Source organism: Balaenoptera acutorostrata, chromosome 18, assembly GCF_949987535.1.
Source record: "Balaenoptera acutorostrata chromosome 18, mBalAcu1.1, whole genome shotgun sequence".
Taxonomy (NCBI): Eukaryota; Metazoa; Chordata; class Mammalia; order Artiodactyla; family Balaenopteridae; genus Balaenoptera; species Balaenoptera acutorostrata.
The window spans coordinates 6,531,791-6,545,973 of NC_080081.1; positions in this window are offsets into that span (position 1 = coordinate 6,531,791).

Consider the following 14,183-nt stretch of genomic DNA (forward strand, 5'->3'; position numbering starts at 1 on the left):
TATACTGTTAGAATTTGAAAAATGGAAACCAAATGTAATTGTATGTGGCTGTCTGTTCATACATTCCCATATGTAGGTGTGTCCAACTTTGCTACTTTATTTATTTTTGCTACTGCTCTCTAGTTAGCCAGTCACTAACAAAAGTTGTCATCATTTCCTTAAAGTCCTTCCCTCTCCTGCTCTCGCCTAAAAAATGAGTTTAAAACAGTTACTCACAGAATTAGATGGGGACCAGTCTTCCTAAACAAATGGTTTAGCTTTGAAATCACATTACAGAGAACACTGTATTAAATTATGGGAACACATTTTCCCCAATGATTTTTCCAGTACCATGTCTGCAACCTTTATTCTTCAAAACAACCAGAGAGTAATTGTAGTTATAGAACAACTGAGCTGTTTACTGCAGTTGAGAATGCATAACATATATTCTAGGATGTACTTGATGTCTAAAAATCAAGTTCATCCATTTCCATTTTGAATAAGAACTTTCACGTGTACAAGGACCAGAACCTGACACATGGCAAAGTCTCGGTCCAAATTCACTCCTTTCTTTTCTCATCAATTCCTGCTCTTAATTTTCATCATCTTTTTACAGTATCATTTCTTCCTGGAGACCCACACACAGACTTTGGCTTCTACATTTGTCAAAAAACTAAAACAGGAGAGAAAAATGGGAATTTTATAGAGGGATCTCATTCTTAAAGTTGAGAAAGTAAATAAAGCCAGGAAAACAGTAAAACATTATAGTCTGTTCTTCTCCTTGATCTGATCAGTTCCAAGCTCGGAAGTAGTTTTCCCTTCCAAGTTTCTGACATGGCAGACATTAAAAGCCCTTTCCTATATTCAAACCACTAGAAAGTAGGTGGTAACTGACACATGAGTTCACTCAGTTAGTAATATTTTTGCAAATAAATTACCTAAATTAAGTAATATTTGAAAAATCAATGTGATTGAGAAAAAGTTCTCTCACTTTATTTCCACACATCCAAGAGTTCAGTATTTATTTGTAAAACTACTTATAAAGAGCTTAATACGAACCAATGCCCTATAGTATCTATCTGTTCTGAACATGTGGATTGATCAGTGAGCAGAGCAAAGTGGTTTCCCACCTAGAGTTCAACTTCCAGAAAGGGAAGCCAGGCAACAATATGCACATACAATATAGAAAGTGATGTTACTGTTACGGAAAAAAGAAACAAAGTAAAGTGAGGGAGGAGAATGGGAACTGTACAGGTTGGGGTGGTAGAGATATATTAGTTGGGATGGTGAGGAAGGGTCTCCATGATAAGGAGACAGTTGAGTAGAGACTAGGGAAAGGAGAAAATTAGCCATGTGGGCATCTGGTGGGAAAGTCAGCAGGAAGACCAAACATTGCCCCAACAAAGATTAGGCTGGTGTGGTCAACAGACAGCAAGGAGGCCACTGTGGCTGAAGCCAACTGAACATGGAAGAAGCTAGAAAAAGAGGTCGGAATCTTAGTCATTAAAAAGAAGGAAATATAGCCATTTGCAGCAACCTGGATGGACCTGGAGATTATCATACTAAGTGAAGTAGGTCAGACAGAGAAAGAGAAATATAATATGATATCACTTAATTACAAAGCAGAAACAGACTTACAGACTTAGAAAACAAACTCATGGTTATCAAAGGGGAAAGGTGGGGGTGGAGAGGGATAAATTGGGAGTTTGGGATTGACATATACACACTATGGTATATAAAATAGATAACCAACAAGGTCCTACTGTATAGTACAGGGAACTATAGTCAATATTTTGTAGTAACCTATAAGAGAAAAGAAACTGAAAAAGAATAGAAATATATATATGTATAACTGAATCACTTTGCTGTACATCTGAAACTAACACAACATTGTTAATCAACTATACTCCAATATAAAATAAATATTAGAGTAGCATCGACATATATACACTACCAAATGTAAAATAATTAGCTAGTGGGAAGAAGCAGCATAGCACAGGGAGATCAGCTCGGTGCTTTGCGATGACCTAGAGGGGTGGGATAGGGAGGATGGGAGGGAGCCTCAAGAGGGAGGGGATATGTGTGCATGTGGCTGATTTACTCTGTTGTTCGACAAAGGCTAGCACAGTATTGTGAAGCAGTTATACTTCAATAAAGAGCTATTAAAAAAACAAAAAACAAAACAAAAAAAGAAGTTGGAGATTTGAAGGGAAGTGAAGTTATGTAAATTCTAAGATGAGATTTTAATGAGGAGTGAGATGGGAAGGCACTGGGAAGGTAGAAACAGACCCAATGAAATTAAGATATTTTCCCAAGCTCACAAAACAAGAAAGGGAAGATGCAGGTCCATCTAATCCCATGGCTGGGGCACTCAGCAAATCTGCTATGTATGAGACAAAGATCCACAGTCGTCTCCGTGTAATACTGGAGTTGTTTGGAGGAAGGGATTGACAGTGATTCAGTTTTCAAAGAAATCTGCACATAGAAAGCGGGAACAGAGCCATGATTTGAAGGATGAATAATATTTTTAAGAAAGTAAAAGAGAATATTAACAGAATCATGAAGGAAGTCACACTTCAGTTAGGAGAATAGCTTGACTTCAGTTTAATACCACGTTGGGTTTAATAGAAAATAGCTCTAGAAGGTAGGAGTTAGAGAATAAAGTTATAACGTTAAAAGTTCTTGACTTTATTCTCTAGTCAGTGGAAAATATTATAGAATTTTGAATTAGGGAGAGATTGATTTGCTTCAAGGAAAGGTCTAGTGATTTTTGACAAGTAATAGTATAAACATTGAGTTCTTAGTAGTTAACTGGCAGTAGAAATAAAGAGGAAGTGACGCACACAGGGGATAATTAGAAGGGACACTTAAAGGGAACTTGCTATTAGGTGGGAGTGGTGATAAGGATTTTCCCTCTCCTCACATCTTCCATACATCACAAGAGGGTTCTTCTCTAGACTCTCTTTTTATAGTAGTAGTGATTCAGATGTTCTCCCCTCACCAGTTTCAAAAATTTTGCAAATGTGTTTGTTTTCTTTCTCCCCTCACCTTTTATTTTGCATTTAGTTTCTTAGCTGTATAACATGTATCTCTGCCTTGTTTCAATGAGACGGGCTGTCCCCTTATCCCATTCCCCTGACTTACCCTACTGTGGAGATACTGTTTTCTTGCCTGGACACTTGGATGAATTTCTAACTAATTTCCTGCCACCATGAATATCAGCACATTCAAAAGAGCTCTTCAATATGGCCCAATATTCCTTTCTAGCCTCACATCTATTGTTTCTAAGTATGAAATGTAATCTGCTGCCCCAAAAAGCTATTGTTAGGTGAATATAACATCTCAATCTTTAATCTCTTTGTTTCTTCTCACTTATGCTCTCATTTTCTTCTCTCCCAACCACAGAAGCTTATGTGTGTGTGTATAATTGTACACACAAGTGTGCACACACACAAACTCACACCCTTCCACTTCTACCAATAGCCCCATTTTGAAAAAATTGTTTATATAGTGAATTATTTCAACTATGTACAAGCTGCATAGACTACTATAATGAAACTATATATTCCAATTACTCAGCTTCTACAATCATCAAAACACGGTCAGTTTTTTCATCCAAACTGTTGACACTTTCTCCTTAATGGGAATATTTTTAACACTTCCCTGTCAACATAATGCTTCATCCATAAATATTCCAAATCACTTCTCTAAAATAAAAAGATTCCTTTAAAACAAAACCACAATAATATAATAATAATAATAATATAATAATATTCTTATACTTAAAAATGAACAATATTCTCTTTATACCATGAATAATCTAGTCAGTGCTGAAATTTCCCAGGTAGTCCAAATTTTATTGATTGAATTAAGATCCAAGCAAGGTCCATATATTGTAATTATTTAATGCACCCCAGAAGACTCTTTTAATCTGTAGGTTTTTCATCTCTGTCTTTTTATTTTCCCAGCATTTTATATTTTGAAGAAACTTCTACAGAGTTTCCCAGAGTCTATGGTGTACCCCTTCATCATGTCATTTACCATGTTTCCTTGTCCCCTCTATTTTCTGTAAATTGGTAGTTTTAGAAAGCTTGATCATATTCAAATTCATTTTCATTTTGGTCAAAAGTTCTTCATGGGTAATGTGCATTCACATCATGGGTCACAAAACGTCAGTTTGTCTTTATTTTTGTGATGTCACCAGCCATTGATAATCACTGACTCCTGAAGCAGGGTTTTACAGAAAACACAGGATGAATGTTTAACTCCATCCTATTTTTAAAACAAATTTTCAGACAAATGCCTTAGTTGTTCTAAGAGCCCTGGTCCTAGTACTAGCAATACACATTACTTCTCAGTTGGTCAGTGTTTCTAGGCACTTTCTATGGACAGGGCCAGGATTTATTTTTCTTTCTTTCCTTTTTTTTCCCTTAAGAGATAAAATACAGCTGGTTTTCGTTTCCATTGGAGATACCAGGTATTCTCTAAATTTTTCTCTTACATATGTTTTGCTTTCTTCCATGTCAACATTCCAGTTTCCAATGACACATACATTTGTTTTTGCCTAAATACATGTACAACAGTCTCTAGGTAGCAACACCAAGCTTTGTTTGGAAGAGAGCCACTTACGACGAATCAGGAATCCCTAAGGATTTTACTAGAGTAGTGTATAAACTTCTATAGTGTAAGCTTTTGGGACTGAAGAGTTTATCTGTCAGAGCAGCTATTGCTTCATTAATACATATAATACCTAAATATGCTTTTGTTATACCCTGCATACAAGTTTGTAGTATCAATGAGTATTGTGAATAAATGACCTACAGTTCAACATGACAATGAATTTGGTGACTTAACCATCAATAGATACATATTGAGATCTATGTGAAGGGTCAAATACAAGGAAGGATTTTACCCTATAGGACTAGAAAAATCTTTTATCATAAGTATAAACAGAAAAGCTAGGGCACATAACCAGGTTGAGAGACGAGTTTATACCATGATTTGATATTAGCTTCAGTTTCCTGGTGGAAAAATTCCTGGTGAACAAGTGAGTGAGATCATCTGATGCGTTCCACTGAAATTAAGAAAATATAAAAAGTTTAAATTGTTGGAGTGGTAACCATGTAGTGACTGTATGTTTGATTTCGGAGTCAAAGAATATAAGAGGTGGAGAACAAAAGACCAGGTGGAAGCATCTGACGAATGTCCAATTTAAGTGTTGAGAGAAAGATTTGACAGAAAGAGATAAAAAGTAGTAATAAAAGGGAGGCAGGAGAAGATAATGTGATACGAAGGGACCCACAGGAGAAATGTTTCAAGAAGGAAATGATATACTAAATGAGACAGAGAAAGTGCGGATAACAAGACCACTGACTTGAAAACTTAAGACATTGTTTGAGATCGGTGAGTGAGATTATCAGTAAAGCAGCTGTAATCAAAAGAGGATTAGAGGGTGATCAAGGAAAGAATAAGAGGTAATAACTTTGAGATGGTGACTGTAAAAAAGAAGAATGACAAAATCCTAAGCAGCTCTGCTCAGACCGTCTGGTGAAAACAGATACCCTGTCTCATTTTGTTCTAAGATAAAGGGTCCGTCAAAGTTCTAGGATCCTGTGGGGCCATTTTGGTTCCAACTCATCCTTTATACCTACTACCTCACAATAACTGGTTGGACCAGGAGTGGGAGCTAAGCCAAATGCAGGCAATCATAGGATACACAAGGGACTATTGATCCACGAGGTGGCTGGGAAAACAAACAAAACAAACAAACGAACAAAAAAACAACCCAAGAAGCCAGACTGGACTTCTTTTGGAAATGTGAGACAAGAAATAACAATGAAATAAGACAGTGGTGGGAGCTAAACTTAGATGTCATTGGTAAGTCATGGAAGGGGAGGAGCCATCAGTGCTGGTCTGAGGATATAGGAAGTCAGTACATCAGTGAGAAGAGGTTTATTCCGGAAGTGAAACCATGGGATTACAAGTGATAGAAAGACGCTGCAGCTCAAGACACAAAGATGGAGGGAGTGGATGGATTTGAAAGGACCTCAGATCCTGACAGATTTCTTCTTCATAACTTGCCCGTGGCTCTTTGTGGTTTTGTTTTGTTTTGTTTAACCAAAATAGCTTGGAAGAATCTGATGTCTTCTGCAGTCCTGGTTCTAGCTGTGTCAGAGGTAGATGACCCCAGTAGTCTGTATTCTTCAAGGGTTGATAAAGCATGTATGGTGTGCAGGGAAAGAGAAAGAAGCAGAGAGAAGAGGCAACAAGTGAAAGGTTCATGAACTTTGGCTTAGTGAGAGTGATGAGGAGAATGATTCCTTCCACATGGCTCCAGCTCCTTTCTGCTTCCCTCAAGGACAGCTACAGCATGAAAAGGGAGAAAACAAATGCACATGTTCTAAACCAGGTTGAACAGATCACACTCTTTGAACATGTCCCCATGCCCCTTTCCAGAGAGAGAAAATTATCTGTCCTTTTCTGGTCATGAGCACGTGAAGGCACCGTGCTATTCCTCAGGGGGGTGAGAACACCACTCTATACAGTGTTGTCAAGCATTAAATTATTGAACACCCAGCTTACAAAGAAAAAAGGCTAGAACTGAGAACCTCTGAACCTTTACAGATGGAGACCCACAGTAGAAATTGTGACATGACAGGCTATGAGTTTAGCCACCTGGATGAGGTAACCAGACCTCCTGGAGCTTTATATCTGGGAATTTCCACTATGTGATGTCATCCTCTGTCCAGACTATGAGAGGAGCAGGAAAACAGCTCCAAGTTGATGTTAAATTCTCCCATTTCTGTTGAAGGTGTAGTTCAGGTCTTACGTGTCCCTTTGGATTATCTAAGGGAACTCAAATCAATTGATAAAATTTCCTTCTAACTGAGTTAATTTTCTGGAGCTGTAAACAGCCTTCTGATAACCAGAAATAGATCTCATGAAGCTCTTCTAAATAACAGAGTTAATAATTGGATAATAATGGGTTTTCTCATCCCTCTAGGAATATCCAAATCTAAAACATACCGGACATCAAGACGTATCCCAGATTCGAGATACTGAGCAACAGCAGGCATCCTATTCTGCCAATACATAGACGATGGCACATGTAAGGTGAAAAGTAAAGAAAACTTATTATACAAATCTGGCATGTCCTAACTATTACAGTTTCAGTAGGAAAGCTACCAGTTAATTCTAAAGTAATATCCTCTGTATTCTTATCTTTAACAGGCAGACCTCTGTTTAAAAAGTCATTGTAGAATTCCCTTGGTATCACTAATCATTCTTAATTAATATTCAAATAGCCATTTAAAATATTTTCCCCTCATGTCATGGTTATCTGATAACAACAGTCAATAAATAAAAGTACTTTTTTGAAAGTCCTCTTGGACTAGGTAGCTATGTAGTGTTTTACAAATTATTTACTCCTTTAAGTTCTACAGGTTGTAAACAATGATGATTTTCCACTGATAATATGTTGCATATTCATAGCAAGCATTCTAGGTTTCAGAAATACTACCCCTGGAATTGAGCCTCCTGAATATTTTGTGTAGCGTTCCAAGCAATAAAAAGAGAAACTAATGCCTATTCTGTTATCTGTCCTTAAATGTAGTTGTTCTTTAATACAAATAATAAGGTTTTCTTGTACCTGTTTTACAGATAATACGAAAAACATGTTGCACACACATTCAAAGTATTTTACACAGTAAACAACACTACTTCTGGAATACTCTATTCTGAATATTTTGTGGAGCTTAAAGTAATAATCTGAGCAATTATAAATTAGTAAATATCTACACTGAGCACATAATTTGTATGTGCTTGCTTATTTAAGCAAATAACAGAAGTGATTTTACACAAAGAAATTGACTCTAGTAGAAGATAAGAAGCTTAGCTGAAATATAAGATCTCTGTGCCAGATATTCTAATTCTGCCTTTCCAGTTTCACTCCACTCTTTTTCTGCCTGGACTCTGCCCCATGAAGCTCCTTCTATGGGTAGAATCAACCCATCTTCCTCATCCTTTGTCTTCTGGGTGGTGTCAACCAATAGGCAGCAGCAACAGTCTTAGATGGTAGAAGAGAGAGAGAAGCCAGAGTGTTTATTCTACTGGCTTCTTCCTGTCAGCCTGCGTTTTGGTTGTGGTCACATCTCTCAACCAAAATCACAGCTTCTACTGGTCAGCCTCCCACCAGGACCTGCAGCTACTGGTTTCTGTGGTCCAGCGAGTGCTCTCCTTGCCCTTTCAAACTTAGGGCGGTAGTGCTTTTCCCCCTTACTGACACTGGGGCTCTTACCACCCACAGTTAGCTAAATGAATTTGCCATTTTATTAAATTCTATTAGAGCTCTTTAATTCCCCTCCTGAGAGTACATTGATTTATTCTAGGACTTTGATATAGAAATTATCACTAGGAATGGCCTCAGGAAACAGAAGCTCAGAGTGGAATTTTGTCATTGATTGCTCACACACTTGATGAGTGCACTGATCATCTCCTTGCTGATGGGGCGTGCTGATCTGTGGAATGTGGTGGCATCATGAGGGCAGGCAGAGGACACGGTGCTCTTAGAGCAAATGGCTGTGACACAGAGTCACTGTCACTACGGTGAAAAGTGGAATAAGCAGAGCTAGGCTGGCTATTTCTGAAAACCTTAGAGACTACGCACAGAGAAATGGATCAACTGAAGGTCTTGAACGGATGCCCAACTCAGGGCATGTGTGGTACATACAGATGGCCACAAAGACAGCTTTATTATTTTTTTTATAAATTTTTAATGGAGATAATAATTTATGTATAGTGGAATGCTCAAATCTTTTTGTTTAATTTATTTATTTTATTTATTTTTGGCTGCGTTGGGTCTTCGTTGCTGCACATGGGCTTTCTCTAGTTGCGGTGAGCGGGGGCTACTCTTTGTTGCGGTGCACGGGCTTCTCATTGCAGTGGCTTCTCTTGTTGCGGAACATGAGCTCTAGGCACAAAGGCTTCAGTAGCTGTGTCACGCAGGCTCAGTAGTTGTGGCTCGCGGGCTCTAGAGTGCAGGCTAAGTAGTTGTGGCGCAGGGGCTTAGTTGCTCTGCGGCATGTGGGATCTTCCCAGACCAAGTCTCAAAACTGTGTCCCCTGCACTGGCAGGTGGATTCTTAACCATTGCACCACCAGGGAAGCCCAAGACAGCTTTAAAGATGGCCTTAATCTTCTGTAGCCACACAGAAGACAGAGCTGAAAATTAAGCCCCAGTCTCACCTGCAGTTGTCACAGAGTTGCAGTATTGATGAATGGACCCTAGAGGATTCTTACAGTAAAGTAAGAGAACTTAGAGGAAGAGGGGTGCTGCTGTGACATGGGATGGGACATGTGGGTAGGCAGAATCAAAGCTAAGAACTTTGAACCCTTAAGTTTTCCTATAGGGTCCTTGTCTGCTAACATAACTCCTCCCCAATGAATAGAGAAACTAGGCTTCTCCATCATGACACTCTTGTCGTGGTTGTACCTGGAGCAGTTGCCCGACTGACTAGGGCTGTCTCTTCCCACCACATTCATGGATCCCTGGCCCACAATGAAAGTCAGATCCCAACAAAACCCAGAGAGAGAAATACATACCAGAGAGGGTCTCCTCTGAGAGAAAATTCTCTCTACCCCAGAAGAGTTGCAGAACATCTTCAGTCTGAATTGGCAGGAAACTGGGAAACATGTTGAAGTGGGTTGTAAGGATGACAGACCAAGAAAGATTAAGAAAATACGTAGATGCACTGTCTGGAAGTGAGAATTTCATATATTAGCTCAAGCCTCTGGGAGTGGCATTGATAGATTGCTAGTTTAGTTGATTAAGTGTGATTCTTCTCAGTCAATGGCATTTAATAGCCAGAGCTGCAGGGCATAGTCTCTATCACAGGTCAGCCCATGGGCCAAGTCGGGCCAGCCAGCTTGTTTTTGTAAACAAAGTGTTACTGGAACACAGCCACACGCATATTATGCATGGTCTGTGCATGTGTTTGCATGGAAATGGCAAAGTTATGTAGTTGCAACAAAGACCATAACCCAAAATATTTACTATCTGGTGCTTTACGTAAAGACTTTCTGGCCCCTGAACTAAAGGCAAGAACCAGAAGCTCTAGCAGAAAGAAACATTAGAGTGGATTAATTTTCCAAAACTCCTCAGCCACCCTTCCTGCACCCCTGCCCCCCGCCCCCCATCCCTGCCTAAGCTGGACATCAGCTCCTTCACCACCAGGGCCTGAAAATGAAATAATGTCCCTCTTCCAAGGGCCATGGGTGGCATTGGCCCATGTTGCAATCAAACTAGACTCAGGAGTGGAGCAAGGTTTTGTGGCTTCTGTGACATAAAATTTTGGAGTCCTTCTTTAAGTAAAAGTTGCAATATTATACGTGCAAAAATGCAAAAATAATTGAATTAGAATGATTAAAAATAGCCACAATAATAATAAGCCAGTTTTAAAGCTGTCAAAACTAACAGCACAAGATCTAAGAAAATAACTTTTAAAATATTAATTAACTTTATGATGAATTCTTTAATACTTCTTTGTTTTTTCCTATTGGGAGAGATTGTTTTTAGTTTAGTTTTGTTTTGCTGCATAAGACTTCTTTTTGCAACAGTGATCCCACAGTGGTAGAGGCCATGCTTCACTATCAGATAAGTTTTGCCCAATTACCATTTTAAGCTGAGGGTATCTGTGATTGTGGCTGATTCATCACAAATCCCTAGCAGTGACATAGATGGGTAGTCCCTTTAGGTCTCGTCTGACATATAAAATTAGACAATTCTAAGTCTTTCGGGTTGAAATTGACTTGGGTTGCATTAGTGAGGATTGACGGCCTCTTGCTAGGTTTCTAACCGAAGTCAGTTCACAAAGCTGGTGTCCCTTGATTGATAGGAGGTTATGTTACTTAAGGAAGAACCCCTATCCCAGCCCACTTCTGCTCTCATTATAAAACTGGGACAACCACCACAGGCTGGTTGGTGGTTCAACTGGACTCCCATGAGGTAGACTTGGGCCAAGACTCCATTTGTCACTTGACTTCTATACCTTTCTACTCTGAGCATTGGATCTTGGTGGAATCTCAGCAGATTAGTAGGAGAACAAAGACAGTATAAACTTGTTAACTCTAGATATTGATAGCCATATAACTAATGCAGTAATTCAGGTAAAAGTCTGCAGATAACCTTTAGGCAAAGACTACAAGGAGGGAGGAGGTGAGAGAAAATATATTTAGTAATACGTAGAATCTCCACATTAGTAACCAGATCTGTGAAGAGTTATTATGTTAGGGAGAGTCAAGTGAAAGCCCTGAGGCTGTCTCCTTTCACCCCTCATTCCCCATTTTTGCATCCATGAGGACACAGAAGAACTTGGTGCCGTCCTCAAAGCCTTGAGGGATTCAGAGGTTTTCCTAACCTGTCTGTATGTGACCTGCGTGCTTGTCCAGTGAAAAAGCCAGGCGGGCCTTGCAGAATGACTAGGGGTTTTTAAAAATATAACTAGATGGTGATATCAATTCCAGCTGTGATTGCAGGTGTTTTATCTCTACTGATCAAATAAAGAAACCTCTGGCATCTGGCACATAACTATTGACCTAGCACCATGCTTTATTTTCTGCTGCCTTCAAGAAAGATATTCATATCATTTTGCCTCATAAGCCATGGACAGAAGTCTAACTGCCTTTTCTTATATCAGGATAATGTCAACTTTCCTGCTTTCTGCAATAATGTAGATTTTGAGTACTGCAATCATTTTAACAGCACGTACAACACGATTCTGTCTATTCATTAATAATACTGTGCTAATTGGACCTGGTGAGTAGGATGGAGCAAACCATAGTAAGAATATATGACAGAAGATATAAATCCCATGTTAAGTCCAGAGCTGTTTCAAATTGGGGAGGTTCCTACCGATCCAATGATCTAGGAAATTTAATAATATTCTGTTGGACAATTTTCTGTACCTTGCACTGCCTACCATAGAGAAAGAAGCACTTTTCAGTAGGCTGCTCTGACCCGCTGACCAAAATCTGTTAGGCTGATGCATTTAACTGGGAATGGGACCAACTAAAACCCTCCACTAATTCCAGGATGTAATATAAGGGACCTTGCCTCTTGGGTCTTATGTCTCAAAGTATCAAGGGCAGATAAGAAAGCTCAATACAGCCTCTGAAAAGCCCACAGTACTGGGCTTCTTCTGTTGATAATTATTCTCCATTTCAAAAGCAGTGCCTAAGACTAAGCATGTGACCCAGTGACACATGTAATGAAATGACTATTCAACTTAACTGTCAGCTATGAACTGGTGTTATATGACCCATCAAACCACAAAATTGAAAGTGCACACAGCATTTTATTGTTAAATGGAAATGACATTTATAAAGCTGGCTTGTGCAAGTCCAGAGGACCTAAGTAAACCTTACTTTGCATCTAGGATATATCTGTTGAGGAAAATGGTCATTTCTGCATATACCCTACACATAACACACAAAGCAGCTGCATTTGACTCTTAATTGTCTGCACCAACTTTGAATAGACAACTGAGAGTAAAATTGGCCGTTAGTTATTAATAATCTTTTGAATAACTTATTCATGAAGACAATATTATTTTGGGGGAATAGTTTCACGTGGCTGAGAAAGGGTTCCTTCTTATTTATCTTATACTGTGGTAAATAACTGTATCACATTCCTCTTTTACCCTTAGAAATTGAATTTTAACAAGAATATTCTGATGACTGGTGCAGTCTTTTTCTTTTTTGAAGATATTTACAGTGTTTGGCTTGTACATTTTTTTGTCTTTTCATACAATGTTTTACAGTGTCTGATTTACTAGTTAAATGCTTTTCTTTCATCATTAAGTCTTTTAAATACTTAATAGTCTTCAGATTTGTTGTGAAAAAACTACAGTATCACTTACGTATTTCATTCTATCATTCTTATTGAACATGCAGATGCTCATGTGTACATATAAGTATGTTTGGAGTAGCTTGTCCTAATGGTTTGCCTATTTTTAGACACATTAACTGACCTGTCCAGAACCCCCTCTAACAGCCCAAACATTTTGCATGGTTTCTAAAAACAAAAAGTTCCCCTTGAATTTGTCACCAACTCTAATTCTGACAATCCCCCTGGGGTCAGATGATTCTCGGTATTCTTACCAGATCAATAGTGATTAATCTACTTCATTCACCCAAAGTCATCCTGACTTGCCTACATGCTGGGTCTTTGAATTGCAGTGAAGAGAGTGTGATTCATTATTAAAACTTGTACTCTCAGTCATGTGGCTCCCATGGGGAGCGAAGACCTCCTTTCGATGAGTTTTTTCCCCCAGTCTTGCCAGGAGTTAGCATACCTCGAAAGAAATTGCATCAGTGCTGGTCCATGCGAGAGCAAGAGGTAACTGAGGGCTTAGAAGAATCCTCAGCGTGCACATTGCTTCAAGTCTGCATTTCGGTGTTAGTAGAATAATAGGTTACTGAGGCTGAACCTTGCACCTTCATAGGTATTCCCTTAGACCTTCTGAGTATCAATATGTGTGCCAGAATTTGAAAAGAAAGCAGTATTGAGAGACGTCCAGAAGGTTAGAAAAATAAAAGGATTCTTTTTAGAGGGTTTGCTTAATTCCTGTACCTCAAAGCTTGTTTCTCCCTATAATGGTAGCTTTCTATTTACATTTCTCTTTACCATGCCCATTTCTGGTTGACTCCTATAGCTGTCAGGAAGTACTCTTACCCTTCAGTCTCCTCTCTAAGCCTAAATGTAGACATCTGTTCTGAATAATTCTCTTTTGAAGCATCCTTCTTGATGAGACCATCAACTTGTCTCTGTGATTTTCTTCAGATATCCCTTATTATCACAATTAACTGGGTATGTTTGGGAAACATATTCCCTTACCTGCTTTGCTCTGACAATAAAAACTGTTTGTCATTCATTACAGTGGATTATATCCATCTCAGAATTCCTTTCAGCAACGCAAAATAATGTGTGGAGGGTGCAGATATTTGAATCCCACTTATACATGTAAAGATGCCTACACAAGATAATCATTTTACTTAATCTTGTTTTCAGAATGCAAGGTATTACTTTCTTTTCAATAGCATGACCAATGGAAGTATTGGGAACCAAAATCCTAAGTTTCCTACTTCATTCCTTTATCCTATTATGGGTCTATTTTACTTCACATCATTCTGTCTCATCTGATGCTGAGT